General features: G+C 39.9%; 1 long non-coding RNA gene across 2 annotated transcripts in view; it reads left to right on the top strand.

Annotated features, from left to right (window-relative positions):
• LOC108177921 (uncharacterized) overlaps positions 1-25,417 on the top strand; it is a 228,524-nt gene that overhangs the window by 163,090 nt on the left and 40,017 nt on the right. For both annotated transcript variants that reach the window (XR_011387891.1, XR_011387892.1), the window contains exon 4: positions 23,918-24,010. This is a non-coding gene — a long non-coding RNA (uncharacterized lncRNA). The remainder of the gene's footprint in view (positions 1-23,917; positions 24,011-25,417) is intronic.

Below are 25,417 nucleotides of genomic sequence, written 5' to 3'. Positions count from 1 at the left end.
CTATCCACTGGGTGCTGCTTCATGTATAAAGAGAATCCATCTTCACAGTTACCTCTCTGGAGCAGGGGTGCACCCCTAGTTCATGATGCCATCATAGTATCTGTGGGGGCTCACTGAGAAAGGTGCCTTCCTCCACAGGTTGGACAAGGCAGGACTTGGTTTCTATCAGGAGCTCAGGCTACCATGGCCACATCCAGTCTTACTCTCCATATGTGCTACTCTCCCAGGAGAGGTGAAATGTTATCTTTTCTGCTTCCCCTCCCATTTCCCACTCCCTTTCCTTCTCCACTGGGTCTGGGATAGACAGAGGTTAACACTGAACCAACTTGTGACCGTCCAGGCCTTGTAAGTCTGTGTCTGTGCAAGTTCCACCAATAGAGAGTGAAAGCACCTCGATTCTACTTCTGTCTCGCAAACTCTGATGTTAACCCTTAATCTGAAAAGCACACAGTCCTGCCAAGGGCTGCTCTACTCTCCAGAAGGTCAAAGTCCAGAGAAGGAGAGGAAGAAATCTAGGCTAAAGTGGAGAGGGACTTAGTGGGCAGGCATTAGGATCAGCTGACAAGTTTGCCTAAGCTGTTTCAGTTAGGAATTGGTGGAGTTATAGAAGACCGTAGAGCAGGGATTCTCAAACACGTCTGTGCATTAGAACAATGTGGGACTTTCAAAAACACAGATGCCTTGTCCCAGACTGCAGTAAAGCCAGACAGGGGCTGATCCTGTATGGTCAGTCAGGAAAACCAAGACAGAAAAGGAAAATAAGGTGTGGGAATGAAAGTCTGTAATGGATAAAAATCAAACCAAAGAGTTTTAGGGGTGCAAAAGGCTCATGGGAAAAACTGAAGTAGGGTGTCAGGACAGAGGAAAAGGAATGGATTGTTTCATCAATTTAGTAAAATCAGGGACTGAGAAACCGAATGTAAAATAAAATGAAGTCTCCAAATTGAGTTAAGATAGTAAAACTTACCTTGCAAATACGTCATGTCCTAATCCTTAGGTGTGGTTGTCTCTTTTGTGATTCTGCAGTTTTTAGTTGTGTCGATCACTTTTTGATTTACTATTGTCTGGTTACATGTTTCACTCCCAAAGGCCTAGGCCTATTTTTTTTTAATAAAAGTTGTAAAAGAATGTTCTATAAAAATGTTAAATGATGTATTCAAGAATCAGTGCTTATGGTGCTGTGCATGATAGCATGACAGAGTTTACAGTTCAAAAATACTTACTGAGAATAACAAATCCTTAACCCTAATTCTTGACAGGGAGCAATGAGATGTTCCATAGGTTCTCATTAAAATCAATGCATTCACTTCTGGGAGATATTGACTAGAATCGGGTTGCTATTTGGAGTCCTTAGTTCAATATTGACTTTCCTCCATTCTATCAAGAGTTATCAGGGGAGCCAGTATGCATGCATCCCACATGGGAGGACCTGTGTTTGATTATATAGCTATGGCTTCTGACTCCAACTTCCTCCTAATGCAGAAGCAGCAGTGATGGTTCAAGTAACTGAGTTCCTGCTACCCACATTAGAGACCTGGATTGCAATTCCTGGCTCCACTCCAGCCAAATCAGGGCATTGTGCACATTTGGGCAATACACTAGCAGATAGATGCATTCACTCACTCTCCATCTCTGTCTCTCTCCTTCCCTCCTGCCTTCCCTCCCTACCTCCTTCACCTCAAATAAATAGAATTTTATTAGAAGAATATAAGTAGTGACTTGAGGCATAAAAGGATCAATAATTCTTCAACAGGTCATATATAATCCTTTTTCCAATTTCAAATTCTTTTAATCATTCAGTCTTTTATTTTAGCAAGAAATTATATTAAACATTTGGGGACACAATGATAATATGTTTGTATGTGCTATGGCTATACTGTGGTTTTATAACCTTTTTAAAAATATGATGCACATAAACATGATACCTACAGATATTAATTTATAATAAATTAATTGTACTTTATATGAGGTAGTTTATGTGAAACACTGAGATGGATGTAAGATTTTGCCTTACTTGCAAAACTAACAAGTTAGCCCACACAGTTTTATGAATGCTGGCAGAAGACATGAGACTCTTGGAGCAGGGACAAAAGACTATTACTCACAGCACAGCTGGTAGCATAAAACTCATGTCTCTGCCAGTTCCCTGTGTCTTCTAAGACCTCCAGAATCGAATGAGGTAGGCATAGATAGATGCTGCAGGGTGGACACAGTTGATTTTTATCACAGCTGAAGAGCTCCTGAGCTTAAGAAACCACAATCTTTTAGACTAGGTTGCAGGCAAACCCATCCAATCCCTTGCTGGTGGGAGACATTATCGTTATTTTAATGGTGGGGAAACAAACTTGCCCTTTGCTCCGTACTAAGACTATCCTCATTTGATAGCTATTTGCTATAGAAACATCCTTGCAAAGATAGTCCAGATCAAAAAGCTGTCAGGTCTGCTTGCAAAATGTTCAGAAACACAAGGGACTTGTGGAGAAACACCTTCCAATAGTGTGATATATATCTTAGTGCTAACTTGGATATATGAAAGATGAAAAGGAAGCGTAATTTTAGAAAAGCAAATAAAAAAAATAAAGCAGCCCAGGATAAGAAATCCTAGGGATAATGAAACAACAGCAGGAGCTAGAGGAAAGCAGGTACACAGAACAGACTATGCTTGAATCACGAGAGAGAATAACTCAAAGGTTTTGAATGGGAAATAGAAAAATTAAGCTACTTAGAGAATACACAGGTCATCTGAAAGAACATCTTCAGGTTGCAGTACCAGCTTGAAAGGACCTTGTTCCTTCTAGAATTACGTTGCTAAGAAACAGTACCTAGCAAACCTGGAAGCAAATTAGGATGAAGGCAAAAAGAAAGGGCATGCTTCTCTGTGTGGCTATGATTTCCACTAAAGCTACCATACTCTACGTATAAGGTGCTAACTTACAGAGAGTGGGGGTGGGGGTGCTCAGCACTGCCCCAGCTCTTTGAAGAAGTCTCAAGCTGGTTCCTGTCCATCTTACCCAATTGGAAGATCTGAGGACTTTTTCTTCTATATCATTATTAATGATATTTCAGGGGCCAATGAGTGTCATAGGCTATTGAAATGGGGCAGAAACGGTTATATTAAGATAATTACAGTTGTAACAAAAACTCAAAAATATTAGGAGTTTAACATGCTATAGTTATCTTTCATTCACAAAATTTATTCTTTTTTAAAAAAGATTTATTTGTTCATATGGAAGGCAGAAAAACAGAGAGAGAAGGAGGGAGGGAGAAGGAGAGGAAGAGAGAGAAATGTCTTCTATCCACTGGTTCACTCCCCAAATTGCCACAATGGCTGGGGCTTGGCCAGGCCAAAGCCAGGAGCCAGGAGCTTCATCTGAGTCTCCTACATGGATGCAGGGGGCCCAAGGATTTGGGCCATTCTCCAGTGCTTTCCCAGACACATTTGTAGGAAACTGGATAGGAAGTGGAGCAGCTGGGATTTGAACCTGTGCTATATGGGATGCCAGCATTGTAGGTGGAGGCTTCACCTTCTATGCCACAGTGCCAGCCACACAAAACCCATTCTTAATTGCTCCTAATCAGGTGGTATTTTAGTTAGCTATTCTACAACCACAAACAAAACCAAAACTGTCGTGGTTCACAACAGACCACATTGTATTATTGTGACTGCAGATGCTTTGTGTCTGCTAAATTCCATTTGACTCTTCCCTGTGTGCTTTTTTATTCCTGGGTACTGAATAAAGAAGAAATATCGATGTGGAATGTACCATTTTCATATCAGGAAGCAGAAGCAAAAACATGGCAGAAACTTTTGGGACCTCCTAACACTTCTTGAAAGTGGTAGTCTATATATCTGCTCATGTTCCATCAGCACAAGTCACACAGCTGAGATTAACATCGATAGCCAGAGAGGAGAATATATTCACAAACAATAATATAACAACATGAATAGTTTTAGCGGAAAAATTTTCTTCAAACAGATACTCAGGCATCTTCCTCCATCTTGGAACTGAACTATTGTCTAGAGACAATCTGAGATGGAGAGAAAAGTAGCCTGCAGGAAATCTATCAGAAAAAATAGACAAATTTTATATATATATATATATGGGAGAAGGGAGTTGTAATTCAAAATCAAGTTCAGAAAAAGACATCAAAGAGAGAGGCACTGGTCAAAGGCATAGCTTAGCAGTTGCTGACTCTGGCCACAATGCCCTATGGGACATTCAGAACACTCAGGCAATGCGCCTAAAAAGCAGAAAAGGTTGAAGCACATGACATTTCCTTTTCCATCCCTAAAAGTTTGCTGGCCACCGCAGGCAAGTATGAGTAGACAGAGTCCCTTTCGCTGTGCTGAAGTGGTTCAGTAGGGATCTCTTAGCTGACTGCTCCACAACCCCAGCACTCTGGCTGCCTCACAGGCATGGGCAGCTACATGTCCTTTCACTTTGTAATCTTGGGCAGTTCTGCTCTTAAATGGTTACGCGGCCAGAGTTCTCACAGGAGAAGTAAGAAAGCAGAGAAATGCAGTAAGCCAGGGGATCATCTTTGTTGAAGAGCTTTGCTTGCTTCCTTGGTTAGAGGCAGTAGGAAAGATAGCCTGACACTCAGTGACAGGCAGCACGCTCCTGAGTGAGCCCTCAGTCCTCCTAAGGTCACTCGTGCCCTGTGCTGGAGCTCTTCACAACCCGGTCACGTAAGAGGGCTGTCTGGCTAGAGTAAGGTTCAAATCGGCAGCAGGATCTTGAGGAAACTCCTTGGTTACCAGCCTTCCAGTTCTGTGTGCTCCTCAGTCCTTATCCAACTTGCAACTTCCCCTGACTACACTCCAGATACACAGAGATTCATTATTGACTATTTATATGTTTAATAACCTTCTCTAAACACCCCAGCTTTAAAGTGAGAGCCCAAAGCAGTTTAAATTGCTGCATTATTCTAGTTAATTCACAGAGGCTTTCAGGAACTGTGGAGGAAGGCTGCATGCATTTGGATTTGCCTCTTTAATGAAATTACATGTGCACATCAATGAAAAAATACCGCCATGACTGAAAGCATTGTTTGTCGCATCCCTTCAATCCTTTATACTCTTTATGCCTCTTCTCCAAAAAAAGCACCCTGTTTATTCCTTGGCTATTTAAATGTCATTGCTATTCCAACCACAAGTGTGTTTTCGGCATTCTGAATGAACATTTTGCTTGCATGCCCAAAACGGGAGAGGGGGTGTCAAGAAGATGTTCTTGAGAGTGACAGAGAGCATTGGAGGACATGGTATGTGACACTGAGTCATCGTTGTGGAAGGATTTGAAGCAGCAGCTACATCTCTGCTGTAATGGATAGACTCCCAAACCTCAGTGGGTTTAAGGATTGGCAAACATCCAAACAGAGGGAGTGGAGAGGTGTCCTGTTTTGTAGGCTATCTCATGAATATTCTATATGTAGGACCCAGTCCCTGTTTATCTCAGGACACTTGTCTATTACAGTGGCTCAGATTCCTCCCCATTTAGTGAGTGGATAAGAGAACAGACACTAGTGGATCCTGAATCAGGCCCGGAAAACAGCATCAAGCACTTCTTCCCATATTCAGTTGTTCACAACTTATCACATGGCCCCACGTCACTGAAGGTCTGAAAATGTAATTTAGTTGACTGCTCAGGAAGAATAGGGCAGGAAGTTAATGATCAGTTTTGCAACCAGTTAGTCATACAATTAAGAATGCAATTAGGGTCCAGTGTTGTGGCTGAGCAGGTTAAGCCACTTCCTGTAATGCTAGCATCCCATATGAGCACCAACTTGAGTCCTAGCTGCTCCATTACTGATCCAGCTCACTGCTAATGTGACTAGGAAAGCAGAGAAAAACGGTCCAAGTACTAGGCCCCTGCCACCCACATGGGAGACCTAGATAGAGTTGCTGACTCCTGGCTTTGGCCTGGCATAGCCCCAATTGTTGTGGCTACTTTGGGAGTGCACCAGTATATGGAAGATTGATCTCTCTCTCTCTCTGTATGTGTGTGCATATGTATCTCCCTTTCTCTCTGTAACTCTGTCATTCAAATAAATAAATAAATTTTGTGTTTTTTTTTTCATTTTTTAAAAAGGAACACATTTAAAGCCCTCTCACTACAGACTTTCACTGTTCATGAATTATTGCCACTTTCCCTCCACCCTCTCGGGATGCTGCCGTTAGAGAAGACTGCTGTGCTCATTTAATGCAAAGACCAGGGCTCCCCTGCAACCCATTTGTTCTCCTCCCCTGTACCACTTAGTAAGGTGTTGTCCATGACACTGAAGTCTTGCTTGGACTGGGCGGGTTGTAGGTCACCTGTTATAAAATGATTAGGACACTGAACTTACAGTTTTATCACTGCCCACATTTTCTGCTTCCTCTCCATCTACTTTGTTCCAGGGCTAATGTCTTCCTGTTTTCTTAGTCTATGGACTAAGCTTATTTTACACACCAGTGCCCACCCTCAGGGTTTCCTGACACTCTCATTCTATGGGCAAGGCTGCATGCCAACTTGGAAATATAAAATAGGCTTAAAAATAGTACTTCTTTTCCCACCCATAACTTTCAAGAAAATAGGTGTAGGGATATTCTTGTGTCAGATAAAATTAGTGTCTGTCCCCTGCCCCCAGCTTCGCCTTCATTTTTAATTACTTCCTTCCTCCCACTGTTTTCCAGACTATCTGAATTGTATCAGTCCCAGGCATATGGGAAAGTGGGTACCACCGGATGGCTACTGTCAGTCAGGAAATAGCTACCATTCAAACACTGTTTGCTAATGATCCTATTTGATGTGATAAAATGGATTGGAATATTAAGTTTGAACAATCTCGGCATCATCTCAGATTAAAAAAAAGAGGCATGAGAACTGACAGTTTTGCATAAACTTCTTTCTTTCTATTTTCTGTGATTCTGACATATTCGCTTCCCACTAAATAAGAGTGAGCACTCCATCCACCCACTCACCAGGCGTTCGTTCACTTTATATATAGCTATAGATATTCGATGCAAGACAAAGAAAAAGGATTCTTGAAACAGAATTTGTAGTGAGGTTTTGAGGAGAATAGGGGCCAATGTTTCTATATTTAATCTTCGGCCTGGTCTTGGTTTTACAACATGTTTTTGGTTAAGGTTTTACACATGTTTGTATTTCAGTTTCTTGTTTATTTGTTTCTTCACTCATGCATTCAATATTTATTGTGTATTGCATGAACACCTGGGACAATGCTAGGTTCTGGGGATAGAGAGTGGGATGATATTGTTCTTGCATAAGGAGCCAGCACCGTGGAATAGTAGGCTAATCCTCCACCTGCAGTGTAGGCATCCCATATTGGTGCTGGTTCATGTCCTAGGTGCTCCTCTTCTGATCCAGCTCTCTGCAAATGGTCTGGGAAAGCAGTGGCAGATGGTCCAAATGCTTGAGCCCCTGAACACATGTGGGAGGCCTGAAAGATGCTCCTGGCACCTGGCTTCGGACAGGCCCAGCTCTGGCCATTGCAGCTATTTGGACAGTAAACCAACAGATGGAAGGCCTTCCTCTCTGTCTTTCCCTCTTTCTGTCTATAACTCTGTCTTTCAAATAAATAATTTTTTTTAAAAAGAAGCTCAAAGTCTCATGGATGCTATTATAAAAGTATATAATAGTAACTGTTAGAAGGAGGAGAGTGAGAAGGGACTTTGCAGCTGTGGAGAGTTCTTCAAAACTGGGATATTATCCAGACAGAAGACTTTCTGTTATATACCTTTGTACTGAGTGCTCATGATGGTCTGGGCACTGGTTGGGGAGCTGTAAATGTGATAAGAGCTAAGGCTCTAGAGATTGTTAAGTCTTACAGTTTTTGAAGGCCTTATATACTGTGCATGGACTTTGGTCTGCAGATCTGAAGACTTTGTGAGTAGAGAGTCACAGAATCAGTTTCTCAGAACTGCTTTGTTACATAGTGGGAACACAAAAGGGTTACATATATTCAGAGGTTATCTCACTTTTTGGTAACTCTTTTATTTATTCACTCTCTGGTCTTAAACTGAATACCATGCAGTATTTCTGAACCTTTGTTCAAGTGGTCAGGGTCATTCAGTTTTATCTGTGTTATTGCCCTGAACACATTCCACATGTCAATTATAGGGAAAGAAACATTACTGCTGGCTTAAAAATACATTCTCCATTTCTTTCTTCTGCTTGAGTATTGGGAAGTCCCTGAAATCCAAGCTTTTGGAGCTTAGTTTGAAGGGCCTGGGAGGTACAACTCCTAGAAAAGAGATTGGATATCATAGCATTTACCTGGGAGTCTCTTCGGATATCAAAACACAGGCTGTGAAGAAGAAAGACATAGAAGGCCTCCAGTTTGCATGCTTCCCACAGTGTGGGCCTAACATTTTAAATAGGACACATATGGTTCTTATTCACAGTAGGACTTCCTGCTTACTTTCAAGTTCTGGCTATAACTCACTGACTACAAATCACTCATTTCAAGAAATTCTGGCCCAATAGTCACATTCTGGCATGGCAAGTTAGCCTTCAGGACACATATGCTTTTTATGGAACATTCTGTGGCCCACTAACAGAGTCCATTCTCTTGTCTCTGCCTTGTCACTTTTGCTCAGAGACGCCAGTAGTCCTGGGAGAGATTTACTCTTGAAAACTCAGCCTAACACCAACTTCCTCCATGGTTGTCTAGGAACAGTTCATGATCTACCCCCCATACTTTATCTTCATCCAGTGATACGAAAGCTGGATTAACTTCCTTGTCACAATCCCACTGTGGGTGTTCGAGACGATGCCAGTCTGAACAGACTGAGCAAGTTCACTCTCGGTGGACTATTGAAATCATCCTGTCTCAGCAGCTGATAGCCTGCAGCTAAGTAAACCAGCAACTGCCTTCCAGAAAGTACATAAATCTGTTTTTGAGAATTCCAGCTATTATTGTGCCCCCCCCCTTCAGTTGCTATGCTTGTGTGGGTGGGGCAAAATGTTTGCAGAAAATAGCCACACTTTCTGCTTTTCCCCTGTTGGGGAATTTTTAGCAAGGTGAGTTTAGAGTGAGAGGTTTGCTGAGAAACCCCAGCCTACATTGATCCCAGGTGGATGTAATTAACAATTCTTGTTTAAAGCTCCCTTGGCTTGTATTTTCTGAATGAGTTCTCCTGCATTAGAGTACAGATTCCTTTTCTCACTAAACTTGCAGCCAGGAGAAGGGTGAATTACCCAACTCTCCAGTGATCTTATCCAAGGGTTTGCTTGAGAGTTCTCACAAATTAAGAATAAATACTGAAGTGCTAATCAGTTTGGGGTTCAGGTGACCTGGGCTTCTGGGATTGAGGATGGGGTCTCAGAGAAAACTCAGTTGCCTTCAGCATTTCTTGGGCTCATGAACTCAGTGTTGAAGCACTGTAATGGTGTTCCCTGGTTAAGGTCCAAAAGCTTCCTAACTAGCACTGGGAAAGCTCTTCCGCTCCAGCCTCAATATCCAATAATTGTGTTCCTCAGAAACAAAGGAGACTTTCTGCAATGACAGTGGAAGAGGGCTGCTTCTCGTTACAAGTAGGGCTTTTCTAACACAACTATGTGTATTGTGGTGTCCAGGGTCCAGGGTCCTCCCTTTGTAAATTAAATCACCCTTCTTCAAGAATGCTGGGAAAAGGTATAGATTTTTGGATCATGTGTCTAGATCCTTGAGGGAAGAATTGTAGGGTCAACAGATGGGGCCCCTTATGAAAACAGCACCAGAATCACAACTGTGCTGATATTTTTGCCATGAGAAACATTTCTTCCATGACTCTTGTTCAGATCTTATGATGTCTGCTATCTTCTAGTCTTAATAAAAGATTGCCTACAACCATACAAACCCAAGCACTAAGGGAGAGTATTTTTCTGTACCACCCCCAAACTACTCTATTGACCAAATGGTCCCATATAGAATTAAGAGTGATGGGAAAATGCTTGTGATATGACCAAGTTGCAGCCACACTCAGGTTAACATTATCATCAGTGGTGCCTACCTTGTCGTGATAGCATCCATCCTTTACTGCCCGTCCCAGACAACTCACAAATGCCCACAAATCAAAGCTCCTGGCAAACTCCATGATTGATATCCAGGAGTTACTTTTGAATCCTGGATATCCTGGAAGATTCTGCAAAGCAAAATGCATGCGCCTTTGAAGAGACTTGTCCATGCTTTTAAAGACTAGACCACCAAAGGGCTCAGGTTCTAGGTGTAGGCAACTTTAAAGTTCCTTCCATAAATAGACAGTGGTTATCTGGAGTGAAATCTCATTCAACAAGTTAACTACAATCCTCCGCAGTGCCTTCATAGCAATTTTGCAACATCAGAGTTCTTTAGCTCTTTAAACCAATATTTATGATTTCAACACCCACTGTATGGCAAACCTTAGTCCAGGCCAGTAGTTCTCAAACTGTAACTTGCATCAGAATTCCTGGAGGCCTTACAGAGGCTGCTGCATTCTACCTCCAGAATCTCAGATTTGGTAGAACTGGACTAACACTTATGAATTTGTGTTTCTGACAAATCTGAGTGATAATTGTGCTGGTCTTGGGGCACACCTTGAGAACCACTGTTGTACTTATTAGAAATTGGATGTGGGGGAACATACACACATGTTCAGATTTCTATTCTTTTGAAAATGACATTCTTTTCTCTTTTGCCCAAATAGCAATCTTGGTAGATTAAAATTGAAGTTAGGCAGATCAAATTATTAGCATGAAGAAATTTGGCTTCCTTTGCCTCAGTGCAGTATATACAGTATCTACAAAGACCACAATAACTTGGTCTACATACCCTGAGGGATAGCATGGTCTTACCCTCTTCCACAGAACAGGTCAAATCACTTTACAGTGGTGTAAGGAATGGGAAAAACCAAAGCTACCTCCACTTCAAAGCAGGTAAACATTCATTTTCCTTTACAAAAGGTTTGGGAAGAATTCTCTTGTGAATGATAGGTTGGAAGAAGCAACACAGAAGATAGGAAAACAAGTTAGGACAGTTGTAGTCAGCATGCCCCATAAAAGATCAAGTTCTGAGAAAATGTAATAATAATGGAGGTAGGTACTGGGATGGGGGTAGTGGGTTGGAGGAGAGAGGCTGTAGAATTACAAGCTATGGGACTTAGAGACTAACCTAGAGTGTAAATTGAAGTGAGGAAGATGTCAAGAGTGATTCTGAGATTTCTATCTTGGAACTAATTCATTGAAGGAGCCATTCACTAATTACTAAAAATCAGTAGTACTTGAAAGAAAATGAGATTTAGGAGAAGAAAATGAGTTCAATTTTAGAGATTCCTTAGGGTTTCCAGGTGGGAGAGTTCTATTAAGCAGTTGTGTCTACAGAATGAGGTATCAGAGGTGAGTTCCATACTACAGGTCACAACTTATACCTAGAAGTTTCTGAAAACAAGGTAGTGGTGGATTTGAAAGCCAAGGTTCTAATTTGTGACACACCACTACTAACAGGGAAAGTAAAGGAAAATCAGCTGAGAGAGAAGACTGAAAAGTGTGAATATAACAGGAGAAGCATAGGAGTAATGTTTCAAAAACTAAATGGGAAGCTCCTTTTAAGAGTGCAGCGTATGTTGTATCTATTCTCAAAAGGAAGCCCAACAACATGAGGATTGCAAAAAGCTTTTTAGATTTGGAAGTTGCATCATTAGAGAGCTTTGTTAAAGTATGACAGGCAAACATTTAATTTCAGTAGAGCAAAAATAGTGAGAGGAATTAGGGAAAGGAGGAGATTGTATTCTTCTGGGTAACTTGGCTATGTATGGGTACACAGGTTGTGATTTTTAGGAAGAATTATTTCTTCATGAAAAACTTTAAAATGTCAAGGGGAAAAGAATAAGGACCTGAGAAAAAGCAGGACCAGCCAAGAACACAGAAATATGAATTTTCTTTGATCAGAAGGTATGCTTCTTCTTTGAGACTCAAAGGAAAAGAGGTAAGACTGTGTGCAGAAATTGATCCATCTGTAGAAAGGTGAAGATGTCCACAATTGAGAGTCTCTATGTCATGGAAAGCTTCCATTATATTTTTAATAAAGTAGGAAGCAAAGCTGTTGGCTGAGATAGAAAGGAGACCCAATAAGCAGATGGTGGAGACAGAAGATGTTTGGAGGAATGATTGTGGGGGGGGTGGAAGAATCCACCAGGGACACATGAAAAAAGATCAGAGTGATGCTGAGAATCTAAATAAGGTGCCTGACTATAAATTTGTAATGACTCCTTTTTGAGGGTATTCAATGGATGGCGCACATAATCAAAACAAAAGGATTGGGAAATTGAGGATACTGAGAAGAGAGAAACTACGTGATAGAATACGGGGACTAGAAGTACATAAGGAAGTAAACAAAACCATGAATGCAATGATGGGTTCATTGAAAAAGCAGCATTCAGAGTGTTGGAGAGTGAGCAGCTAAGAATAAGCGATAGGATCATGCTCAATACCTCATGTGTTTTATTTTATATTTACATAGCATTGTGATCTAAGAACTATTTAACATTAATTAATTGAAACCATATAACAAACCTATGAACCATTATTATGTCTATAGCCAAATCTACAGATGCCCTAATTTACAAATAAACTGGAATTACAGCTCCAATTTAAACCTGATGAACAGAGAAATGGAATTGCCTGTAGTAACACAGATACTAAGTGGTAGAGCTGGGATTTAAACTCAGGCAATCCAGCTACAGAAGTTGTAATCAATATTTTAGGCTATTTCCCTGTTGATATTTTAGATTTCAGAGTTGCTGTAGGCCAATGGCTTTCAATTTTGATTGTACCTTAGATTTAGCCTGGCTATACCCACAAATAAGAATTTCTGGGAGTGGGATTCAAGGGCCACTAGTTTATAAAGCTCCCTAGGTGACTGCAATGTGCTCAAAGTGTTGAAAACCATTGATTTTTATCTAAATGAAGATTCTCACAGGTCAATTTGACCATATTAAGGGATAATACAAAGTAGAAGAACCAGAGGCAAAACACTGGTAAGAAAATGCTGACACTAAGTTGGGATCTAACAGAATTCAGAATCACTAATGGAAATTAAAAGAATGGGAGGCAAGGCCAAAATCAAGCTGACAATCTCTCCAGAGAAGGAGCTGGGGAACATCCGGCCCATGAAATCATTTGATCTGCTCTTGCCAAGGCAACCGTGGGTAGGACTTGAAATTCAATAAATCTATAGCAGGCTAATTTTTAAGTTGATAATTTTGTCTGGCTGACAAACGATGTTATAAATGCCCAAATGGCCCCGGGCGGAAACAATGTTCCCCACCCCTGCTCTAAAGAATAGTAATGAAAATTAATGTCTAACTTCCAACCTGTCCCTGAATTTAGAAGCATTTATTCCCAGGCACAAACCACATATATATGGCTTTGTGTATGTGAGCTATGTATTTGAAAGACAGAGAGAGAAAGAGAGAGAGAGAGAATCTTCCATCTGCTGGTTTACTCCCCAAATGGCTACAACAGCCAGATCTGAGGTAGGCCTAAGCCAGGAGTCAGGAACTCCATCCTGGTCTCCCACGTGGGTAGCAGGAGCCCAAGAACTTGGGCCATCATCTGCTGCCTTCCCAGGTGCTTTAGCAGGAAGCTGGGTTGAAAGCAGAGTAGCTGGGACTCAGACTGGCACTCTGATATGAGATGTGAGCATCACAAGGAGTAATCTCACCCTGCTGTACCATAACATCAGCCCTTCAAAATTACATTTTTAAAAAGATTTACTTATTTATTTGAAAGGCAGAGTTGAGAGAGAGAGAGAGAGAGAGAGAGAGAATCTTCCATCCACTGGTTCACTCCTCAAATGGCTACCATGTTTGGGACAAGGCCAGGCCAAAGCCACAAACCTGGTCTCCCACTTGGGTGTCAGAGGCCCTGGTATTTGGAAAGCATCTTACACTGCTTTCACAGGTGCATTTGCAGGGAGCTGGATCAGAAGTAGAAAAGCCTAGGGGCCGGCGCTGTGGCTCACTTGGTTAATCCTCCGCCTGCGGCACCGGCATCTCATATGGGCGCCAGGTTCTAGTCCTTGTTGCTCCTCTTCCAGTCCAGCTCTCTGCTGTGGCCTGGGAAGGCAGTGGAGGATGGCCCAAGTGCTTGGGCCCTGCACCTGCATGGGAGACCAGGAGGAAGCACCTGGCTCCTGGCTTCGGATCGGTGCAGCGGGGCTGTAGCAGCCATTTAGGGGGTGAACCAACGGAAGGAAGACCTTTCTCTCTGTCTCTCTCTCTGTCTAACTCTGCCTGTCAAAAAAAAAAAAGTGGAAAAGCCTAGACTTGAACCAGTGCCCATATGGGATGCCAGTGTTGTAGGTGGCAGCTTAACCCACTGTGCCACAATGGCAGCCCTTCAAAACACATTTGAAAAAATTAAATGATCTGCCCAGTAAAGTCCAGGCTCCTTTGTGTGAGTTCCCCACTCTAGAGTAAAGCTCTCTTCAACATGGTAGTAAGGTAAGGGGTGTGTGTGTGTGTGTGTGTGTGTGTGTGTGTGTGTTAGGGGAGAGGGTGCCAGGACACACATAGCCATGTGCTACAACCTAAAATGAAAGTGCCAACCATATATCACTGCCTAGATCTCAAATCCCAAAATGAGGAAACAAGTCTAAATATTTGTATAAGAACACCAGGGCAGCAGATGTAACATTTATGAATATTAACAACCAACTAATAATTCCTAAATAATTTACTTGCAAGATGATAACTGTTGAACCTTTTCTTTTATATGCATCAAAAAAAGGGAAGCCCTACCAATTTGGCTGTGACTTACTATTGATTCTAAAGTACATCTTGATTCCAAAGATATTAAAATATAAAAAAAGACAAATCTCAGAATGATGAAAGTTAGAGTTTGCAAAAAAAAAGTAGCGCATAACAGACAAAAATAGAATCACTGACATCAAAATAAACAGAAATAATTCATAATTTGAAAATATTTTATTTAGTCTGCCCAGAAAGATCCAAGAAGTTAATAATTTTATAGAATAAAAACAGACTGTTACATCAAAATGAAATCTGAGTATAAATTTGTATTTGGAAATTTAGAGCATGAGAAACAAAAATCAAAGGTTAAAGCACTTGCTGTAGTTCAGATACGGTTTGTTCTCCAGAGGTTTATGTGCTGGAAGGTTGGTCCTGGTATTGACAGGTGGTAGGTCCTTGGTACTAACATTGAAAGGTGGTGGAACCTTTGAGAGGTGGGGCCTTGCGGGAAGTGGATAGGTCATGGGGACACCACCCTACTGAATGGATTAATATTTTTCTTGAGACTGAGTCAATTCTCATAAGACTGTATTATTGTCAAGGAAGTCAGTTTGGTCTCGCAGGACTGTGTTAATTACTATGAAAATGGAGTATTGTAAAGCAGGCCAGCCTCTCTTCTATTTGTCTGTCCCGTGCAATGCCATCTGCTATAAGCCCTAACTAGAAGCCAAGAATATTCCAGCACTGGGCTCCAGAACCATGAGCTAAATAAAACACTTTTGTTTATAAATTATAGAACCTCATGTATTTTGTTATAAGAACAGAAAATGGATGAGACAGGGTGGTAATGAAAAGTTGAGAAAATCTTCCTAAAATGTGAAGCAACATATGAAAGCATAGAAAATGTAATAAAGAAGTTTAAAGTTAGGAAATCATTGCAGGATATCTAAATCTAACACATACATAAAACATTTAACGAAGAATGAACAGAGAAAATTGGAGAGAAGAATAAGTTTTAGAGCAGTATATTAAGTTATTTAGAACTGAAATAGGATCCAACTCATCAGATTCAGGGCTTGCCAAATGTCTAATAGAATGAACAAGAAATTCAAGGATGGAAGAAAAAAAAATCTTAAAAACTTTCAATAAAAAGAGAGAAGGGTGTTATGAGCAAAAGATGCACTCTAAGTTGAATATGATTTGGCTCTACAACTCAGGCACACATTTCAACTTCAAAGTGTTTTCTTTTTTTTTTTTAAGTTTATAGAAAAGGAGAAGCAACAAGGGGAGAGATCTTCCATTTGCTGGTTAACTCCCCAAACGGAGGCAGCCCTGCCGAAGCCATGAGCCAGAGTCATGGGTAGCAGGGGCACAAGAACTTAGCTGGACTTGGAAGTGGAGCAGCCTGGACTCAAACCAACACCCATATGGAATATCAGCTCTGCAGGTGCTGGTTTAGCTTTCTGTGGCACAGCACAGGTTCCTCAACCCCACAGTTTTAAATTGACAGAACTTACAGGGAAGACATTTAATACAATTGCGGTGTCTGCAGGAATAGCCTGTCTGTCTGTCTGTCTGTCTTTCTTTCTTTCTTTCTCTCTCTCTCTCTTTATTTTTTTAAAGATTTTATTCTTTATTTGAGAGGGAGAATTACAGATAGTGAGAAGGAGAGACAGAAAGGTCTTCTGTCCGTTGGTTCACTCTCCAAATGGCTGCAATGGCCAGAGCTGCGCCAAACCAAAGCCAGGAGCCAGGTGCTTCTTCCTGGTCTCCCATGCGGGTGCAGGGGCCCAAGCACTTGGGCCATCATCTACTGCTTTCCCAGGCCACAGCAGAGAGCTGGATTGGAAGAGGAGCAGCCGGGACTAGAACCTGTGCCCATATGGGATGCCGGTGCCACAGGTGGAGGATTAACCTACTGAGCCATGGTGCCGGCCCATCTCTTTTTTTCTTTTAAAGATTTATTTATTGCAGCCTGCACTATGGTGTAGTAGGTAAAGCCGCCACCTGCAGTGCCAGCATCCCATATGAACACCAGTTCAAGACCCGACTGCTCCACTTCCAATTGGAGCTATGTTCTATGGCCTGGGAGAGCAGTGATAGATCACCCAAGTCCTTGGGCCCCTGCACCCATGTGGGAGACCTGGAAGAAGCTCCTGGCTCCTAGCTCTGGATTGGTGCAGCTCCAGCCATTGCAGCCATCTGGGGAGTGAATCAGTGGATGGAAGACCTCCCTCTCCCTCTCCCTCTCCCTCTCCCTCTCCCTCTCCCTCTCCCTCTCCCTCTCCCTCTCCCTCTCCCTCTCCCTCTCCCTCTCCCCCTCCCCCTCCCCCTCCCCCTCCCCCTCCCCTGCCTCTCTGTAACTCTGCCTTTTAAAAAATGATTTATTTATTTATTTGGAAGTCAGTAACAGAGAAAGAGGAGAGACAGACAGTGATCTTTCATCCACTGGTTCACTCCCCAGATGGTTGCAACAGCCAGGGCTGGGCGAGACTGAATCCAGGATCCAGGAGCTTCTTCTGGGTCTCCCACATGGGTGCAGGGGCCCAAGGTCTTGGATCATCCTCTGCTGGTTTCTCAAGTGCATTAGCAGGGAGCCAGTTTGGAAGTTGAGCAGCAAGGATTTGAACCGGCACCCATATGGCTATGGCTTAACCCATTGCACCTCAGTGTCAGCCCCTGGTACAGCCTTTCAAAGTTATTAGATGGGAAGAGATTGCTAGTATGGAGCTCCCATAATGGAGTCATGATGGCTTTCAAAGGAGGGACACAGCTATGGAGGAAGAGCATGCTCCCTGTCTGTGTTCTTACTGGCTCGCCATGTAATCATTTCTCTATACACACATGGCCATTGCAAGCATCCACCTTCACCAGACATGGGCACACCGTATATTGGATTATGAACCTCCAAACAGTAAGTCAAAACAAACTTTCTTCATTCATAATTAGTTTATCTCAGGTATTTTAGTAAAAGTGAAAAACCGAATACAAGGTAAGAAACACATGGCTATCCAACTTCTAATCCATATCACTATATAACAAAAAGCAATGCAACAAATGCCTTCAGCCTTGTGCAAGCACCCACATATGTGTACACAATCACTCTCAGTCACATACAAACACATACACTCACACTATATGAACTATGAGGGCAAAGTCACAGTATCTTTACGCATGCAAATATTCATAGCATTTTATAGAACATTCCTGAAAAACATTACTTGTGGAAGTACTACAGCAAAATGAAAGAGCATCCAAGAAAGAACAGTACATGGACTTCAATAAGGATGGAGTTAAATTAGAGGTACAAGAAGGGCAAATTCTAGCACAGCTATTGAGAAATAAGCCTGGAAGTAGTTGAGCTCAATCAGAACAGATAGTTAGAGGTCTCTGAAAAAGATGCTTTCAAGGAGAAACTGGATTCCCTGTAATAAACAGTATAAATAGGAAACTTGGAGACAAAGTGAAATCACATAACCATTTTAACAATAATAAGTGAACATAGATGCAAGGATTCCCAACAAAATAGTGGCAAACTAAATCAAAAAGCACATCAAAAAGATCATACATTATGACCAAGTAGTATTTATCCCAGAGATGCAAGGGTAGTTCAAATTCACGAATCAATAAATGTCACAAATCACATCAACAGAGTGACGAACAAAAATCATATAGCCATCTCAATAGATGTGGAGAAAGCATTTGATAAGATCCAACATCCCTTCATGATAAAAAAAAATTTCCATAAACTAAGTATAAAATGAACATATCTCAAATTTATAAAGCTTATATATGACAAATGAACAGGCAATTTCATACTGAATGGGGAAAAACTGAAAACATTTCCCCTCAGATCTGGAAGAAGACAAGGATGTCTACTTTCACCACTCTTATTCAAAATAGTATTGGAAGTTTTAGCAAGGGTAATTTTGGAAGAAAAAGAAATAAAGGGCATCAAAATTGGAAAAGAGGAAGTCAAAATGCCAATGTTTGCAAAAAACATGATTTTGTACATGAAAAAACCTAAACACTCTACTTAAAAAGCTATTAGAAGTGATTAACCAATTCAGTAGAGTTGTGGGTAACAAAATAAACAGAAAACTGTAGCTTTTTTACATGCTAATGATGTACTCACTGAAAGAGAAATCAAGAAAGAAATCCCATTCACAATAGCCACTCACACACACACACACACAATCAAGTATTAAGGGATACATTTAACCAAAGAAGTGAAAGATCTCTACAATGCAAATTATCAAGCATTGCTAAAAGAAATCAGCAAGGCTACAAAAAAGTGGAAAGATATTCCTTAGTCATGGATTAGAAGAATCAATACCATTTAAATGTCTATACTATCTAAAACAATCTACAGATTCAATGCAATCTCTATGCAAATATTAATGGCAGTCTTTATAGAATTAGAGTAAGCAATCCTAAAATTCATACGTAATCACAAAAGACCCAGAATAGCCAAAATGATCCTGAATCAGAAAAATCAAACTGGAGGCATCAAAATATCTGACTTCAAAGCATACTACAAACCTATAGTAATTAAAACAGCATGGTATTGGAATAAAAATCAACACATAGATCAGTGTAACAGATTAGAGAGCCCAGACATACATACAGATAACTGATTTTTGACAAAAGAGCTCAGTCTATACATTGGAGTAAGGATAATCTCCTTAACAAATGGCTCTGGCAAAACTATATATATATATATATATATATATGTGTGTGTGTGTGTGTGTGTGTGTGTGTATATATATGAATGAAATTAGATTCATGTATGTCACCCTATACAAAAGTCAATTCAAGATGGATCAAAAGCCTAAATTTAAGACCTGAGACTATGAGGTTGCTGGAATAAAATGTAGGGGAGACACTCCAAGATATTGGTGTAGGACAGAACTTTTTGGATAAAATCCCCAAACACAGACAACAAAAGGAAAACTGAACAAATAGGATTACATCAAACTCAGAAGCTTCTGCACAGCAAAGGAAATGATCCACAGAGTCCAGAGACCTCCAACAGAATGGAAAAAAATTTCAAACTACCTATCCAACAAAGAATTAATGTCCAGAATATATCTGCAACTTAAAAACTCACAACAAAAACACAGTCCAATTAAGAAATGTGAGAAGGACCTCAATAGACAGTTCTCAAAAGAAGAAATACAAATGGCCCACAAATATGGGGAAAATGCTCAACATCACTAGCCATTAGGAAAATGCAAATCAAAACCATAATTAGATACTACCTCACCTCTGTCAGAATGGCTAAGATCCAAGACACAGAGTAACAAATGTTGGTAAGGATGTGAAGAAAGTGGAACACTTGTAAATTATTGGTGGGGATGTAAATTAGTGGAGCCACTATGGAAAATAGAATGGAGATTTGTAGAAAATAAGAAATAGACTTGCCATATGACTCAACAATCCCACTTCTGGTTATATATCCAAAAGAGGGAACACATTGTTTCTAAGAGATACCTGCACCACCAAGTTTATAAGCAGCATTGTTCATATAGCCAAAATATGGAATCAATCAAGTATGAGATTAGATTAATAGATAAAGCAAATGTGGTATATTAAGCTATAAAAAGAATGAAATTCTACCATTTGCAACCAAATGGATGCACCTGTAGGACAGCAGGCTGAGTGAAATAAGCAGACACAGAAAGACAGATACCACATGTTCTTTATATATGGGAGCTAAAATTGAAAAAGAAAAAACTGCATCAGCAAATATAGCTTTGCCAATCTTTGTTTTATACTTTTGTCTAACCAATGGTCAATAATGCTATATTGCTATGATTTTAATGATCTGTGATTACTCTAGAATCTACTGCATGTGGGTGAAATGGTCATCTTTCCAATTGATTATTGTTTATAGCCCTTACCCATATTACCCCTGAACTGGAGTATCCTTGCTTTTTAGGTGTTAAACTTTTTATTTGGTGGATCATTAAGCTCTTGGCTGTAATGTAAATTTAAAAATATATTATCTCAAAAACTAAAAAAAGAAAGAATGGGAGAGGGAGAGACAACAAGAGGGAGAGAGGAAGGGAATATCATTATATTCTTAGACTTGCAGTTATGAAATATTTGAATCTGTTAAAAATTAAAAAAATTTAAAAGGGAACAAAAAGGAAAACATAAAAAGTACTAACTAAATTCTACTTGAAAGTCATAATATATATATGAAGCTAACTAAAATGAGGCATGGTTTTGAGCAATTGATGGAGAGTAAGTTTCCATAGAGATTCTCTTTTTCAATAGGCTGATTTTTGATACAAAGAAAATGTCACCTTCTCCACAGGTCCACTCACATGGCTTAGTCTTAATAATATCTGTACAGTTAACTTCAATTTTTATAATTGACTATGAACAAAGAATAGATAAGTAATAGGCACTCATCTTTTTCACAATGAAGAGTGAAAAATAACATCTGTAGAAGATATAGGTATGCAGATAAATAGATGATAGGTAGATACATATATGTATACTTATATATACTATATATTAAGTATATTGTATGTGTATATGTTATATATAGAATCAAATCCACTGTTTAAAGGTATAAAGATAACTAAATGGAAGGGCTAAAATGTTAATAAAATGAGCAGTAAGAAAGGAAGAAAAAGGTAGTTTTAATGGATTAAATTCCATATATGTCATAATTGATAGGTACTACTAACTGTAATAGTAGAGATATACATTTACATTACTTGGATTAATTTAACTCACCAGTTGGAGATCTGAGAGTGGCCAAAGTAGTTACTTCTTGGAAGTGGTAGTGCAGGAGGGGAGAGAATTTGTTCTTATTTTATATTTACATATTATGCTTGGATTTAAAAAAAAACAGTCAATATAGTAACAAAAATAGGTGATAAACAATAAAGCATATTTTTCTCCACATAGACAATCCCAGCTCTATGCAGCTTTAAGGCGAGCCTGGATAACTGATCTGTAGTTAATCTGTAAGCCTCACGATAACCAGAGACTTCCACATTATCTCCACGGACATAACCACTTATTTTGTTATCTATTACCACCGAAAAGACAGAATTGATTTTTACTTCTCTTCCCCTGGCCTCCAACTGGGGAGTCTAATGAGCAGCAAAATGACCAAAAGGAAAGCCACTGTAGGAAAGAAGAGAACAATATGAAGACTCCACTGATTCCCTGAATGATCGGAAGCTATTTTCAGGGAGTGCATGACCACCACAATATAGAGCATATTCACACAATTGCAAGGATGGATTCCTTTCAGTTTAGTCAGAATTTAATATGCCCTATGGCATGGTGAAGCTACTTTTTAGGGCAAGGATAGAGAATATCATCATTTCTAATATAAAGTTCCAAAGGCCAAGACTGGGACAAAAGAAAGATGGGATATGGGTGCATTGTATTTACAGGTGGATCTCAAAAATACTTTCAAGATTGAGGTTTAAGTAAGCGTGGTAAGTAAATATACAAATCGTTTTCTGCTGAGTCTTGTGTAATCTCTGATTCAGATCCTTGTGTTGAACAAATACCAAATGCCTCTCACACTGTATCTGACTGTTTAGTGATCAACTGAGTGGAGGGTTCGTGATGGAACAAGAAATCCTACTGGCTAATGAGAGAGTGCAGGCAGGGAAAGCTTAGCTTCCCATCTGCTGCCTCTGGCACTCATTCATCACAGTGGCATTTAGGAAAGGGCAGGCAGGTGTAAGAGCTTGTGGGAAATGCAAGCTATGAGAAAGGAAGATGTTTCTGCCCCTAGACAACCTTGATATATGATAAGGAAAAGGAATGAGGGAAGATGTTCCTGGCCGGATGAGGTCTACTCCGCCAACATTTAATGTAGACAAGTGAAACTGACATTTGGAGATTCCATGATTGTTTACAGCCCTTGTCTCTACTGCAGAGAAACAGTGTTTTATTCATCTTACTGTTTTTTAATTAAGTACTTAATGAAGGGTTAATCTTATAAGTATAAAATATAATGAAATAGATCATTGTAAAAGTTAAAGGAAGGAAGGAGGATGGAGGATGGGAGTGTGGATGGAGCAGGGTACGGTGGGAATTATTACTATGCTCCTAAATCTGGATATACGAAATACATGAAATATGTTTAACTTAAAAAATCTAAAAAAAATTAAAAAAGAGAAAATATAGCATAGCTTGACTTAATGACTTAATCGATAATATTTTAAAAAATTGTTGGGGAAATTTATTACATAATTTATCATAAATTAATAAAGTTTTTAAATGTAATCCAGTTTTCCTTTTTAGAAGGGAATATCATTATATTTTTAAAACTCTATGAACTGTATTGAATCTGTTCTCTTTATATTAACATCACATTAACATGAAAAAATAAACGATCAGATGGTATAAAATTCCTGGAAATGGATATCATGGAAAAATTATGCATGGATTTCAAAATTTTTACACCAAAATAAATGTATATTTATTCAAAAATTAAAAATAAAAATGTCACTAATGCTAGGGGGAAAAAAACCCTATTTGTGTTCACCAAGTTCCTGCCCCCATCCCAGGACCGGGGGGGGGAAAGTACATAAAAATTTTAAGAAAAGCATTTATTACTACTCTATCCGTTAATTACAATTTTCAGGTTTGATCTCAGATAAATCTATTATAGGACTAAGTCAAAAACCTGTTTTTAATGATTAAAGTATGACTGTTCACATCTAGTTCTATTACTCTATTACTTTATTTAAAATATACTAAAATGTCTGTGTCAATCCAGGCTATAATAGTGAAGTTCTTCTATAGCAACTATTGGAGTTTTTATAATTTGATACTATGAGAAAAGGAAGCCGTGAGTATATTGAGGGCAAAGTAAGAATGAGCTCTGAATCTGGAGCTAGGTAACTTTTGCCTAAGCTCAAAGTTGGCACTTTCTTTGTGATCATTATCTCTCTAGATCTGAATTTTATCATCCAGTTTATGTTTATAGAGAGGTACTAGACAATCTCTATTATTCTTTACATCTCTAAAATTATAGAGTGATATGTGTGTTTTAAAGGATAATTTCTCCAGTCTTAATTTAACAGAGCTGAATTGTTGAAAGTGTGGGTTAAAAGTGAATTCACAAAAGAGTTATTTATGAACACAATAGATAGAAGTGTGACTGCAAACCACAGTAATGCCACTTTGAGTCTTACCCCTTCCATTTTGTCTTCTCTCTCTCAGGCGAATGCGGACCACCCAGCAGCCTAACGGACCATACTCCACCCAAAACGTTTACGTATTACCACAAGCCTGGCTGATACACCAGAAAGCTAAGTGAGACACCTGAAGGGTTAAGTCCTGAAGAATAGCAAAAGAATATTGTCACACACGTTTCAACTTCAGCTCCCCATTAATTTATAAATATGAAAATGCCTTTTTTGTTATTCTCTGTGGGAAAATCCTTGCTACAGTTCTTGCTAGAGCTCTTGTCGGCCCTAGTCTGGAACCCCATATGTAAGATGCATTTTTAATAACCTCTTTTATTTTTTATGGAGATCCCTTCTTCACTTTTCAGTCTTAGCTTTTGCCTCAGTGTAGGTGGTATTACATTTCTGTCAACATTCAGACGATAGGAGGACAGGGTTTTGACTGGAGATTTACTGTGCAAAGCTCAGAAGATAACCTTAGTAATTGAGTTACACATAACAGTAACCTATATGATCCAATTATAGTCTTGACCTCCCAGATTCCTTTGCACTAAAGTGAAAAACTCATAACCATTACATTCGAAAATGTCATGTTGCAGGAATGTTTAAAAGAGATATTAGAGGAGAAATTAACACAATACAGGAAGTAGCAATAGAACTTTACTCCAAGGAAATCCAGGAAATTTCCTTTTTGACATGAAGAATGATGGGGGAGACAGGACAATTGGGAAGGGAGCTGTTTCATTCTAATTCATTAATTAGAAGAAGAGAAAAAAGAGGGTAGATGATACTCCAGCCCTGACTAGAGGAACAAAAATGTACCCTCCCACCACCAGTTCATAGCATTGCTGAAAATTATTTAGTACAGTGAGGTACTTGAAAAACTTGGATTTAACCTGTAACCCACAAAAATTAGGCTTCAATATTTTTTAAACAGATTTCTTCTCCTGTTTAGACACATTTTCATATCTTAAGAAATTGCCTATGTACACTTGTCACCAAAACATCTAAATTGAGAAAGCTGAGTTGAATTATTAAAAAGTATATACCGGGGCCAGCGCCATGGCACAGTAGGTTAATCCTCCACCTGCGGTGCCGGCATCCCATATGGGCGCCGGTTCTAGTCCTGACTGCTCCTCTTCCAGTCCAGCTCTCTGCTATGGCCTGGGAAAGCAGCGGAGGATGGCCCAAGTGCTTGGGCCCCTGCACCCACGTGGGAGACCAGGAGGAAGCACCTGGCTCCTGGCTTCAGATCGGCACAGCTCTAGCTGCTGTGGCCATTTGGGGAGTGAACCAATGGAAGGAAGACCCTTCTATTTCTCCCTCTCACTGTCTGTAACTCTACCTCTCAAATAAATAAATAAAAAATCTTTAAAAAATAAGAAGTATATACCACAGGTTTTAAAGAATGTGTCTGACACTCTGCTCCAGAAAGCAATCTATGGAAGAGATTGATCGGCATCCTCTGAAGAGAACAATTGGGTTGTTTAATTATTTTGGCAGTTGATAATGTACTCTCTTGAGACACTATTTT

Source organism: Oryctolagus cuniculus, chromosome 4 (genome assembly GCF_964237555.1).
Source record: "Oryctolagus cuniculus chromosome 4, mOryCun1.1, whole genome shotgun sequence".
NCBI classification, from domain to species: domain Eukaryota; kingdom Metazoa; phylum Chordata; class Mammalia; order Lagomorpha; family Leporidae; genus Oryctolagus; species Oryctolagus cuniculus.
Note: the sequence above shows the minus strand (reverse complement) of the source record. Positions and strands in the feature narration are given on the sequence as shown.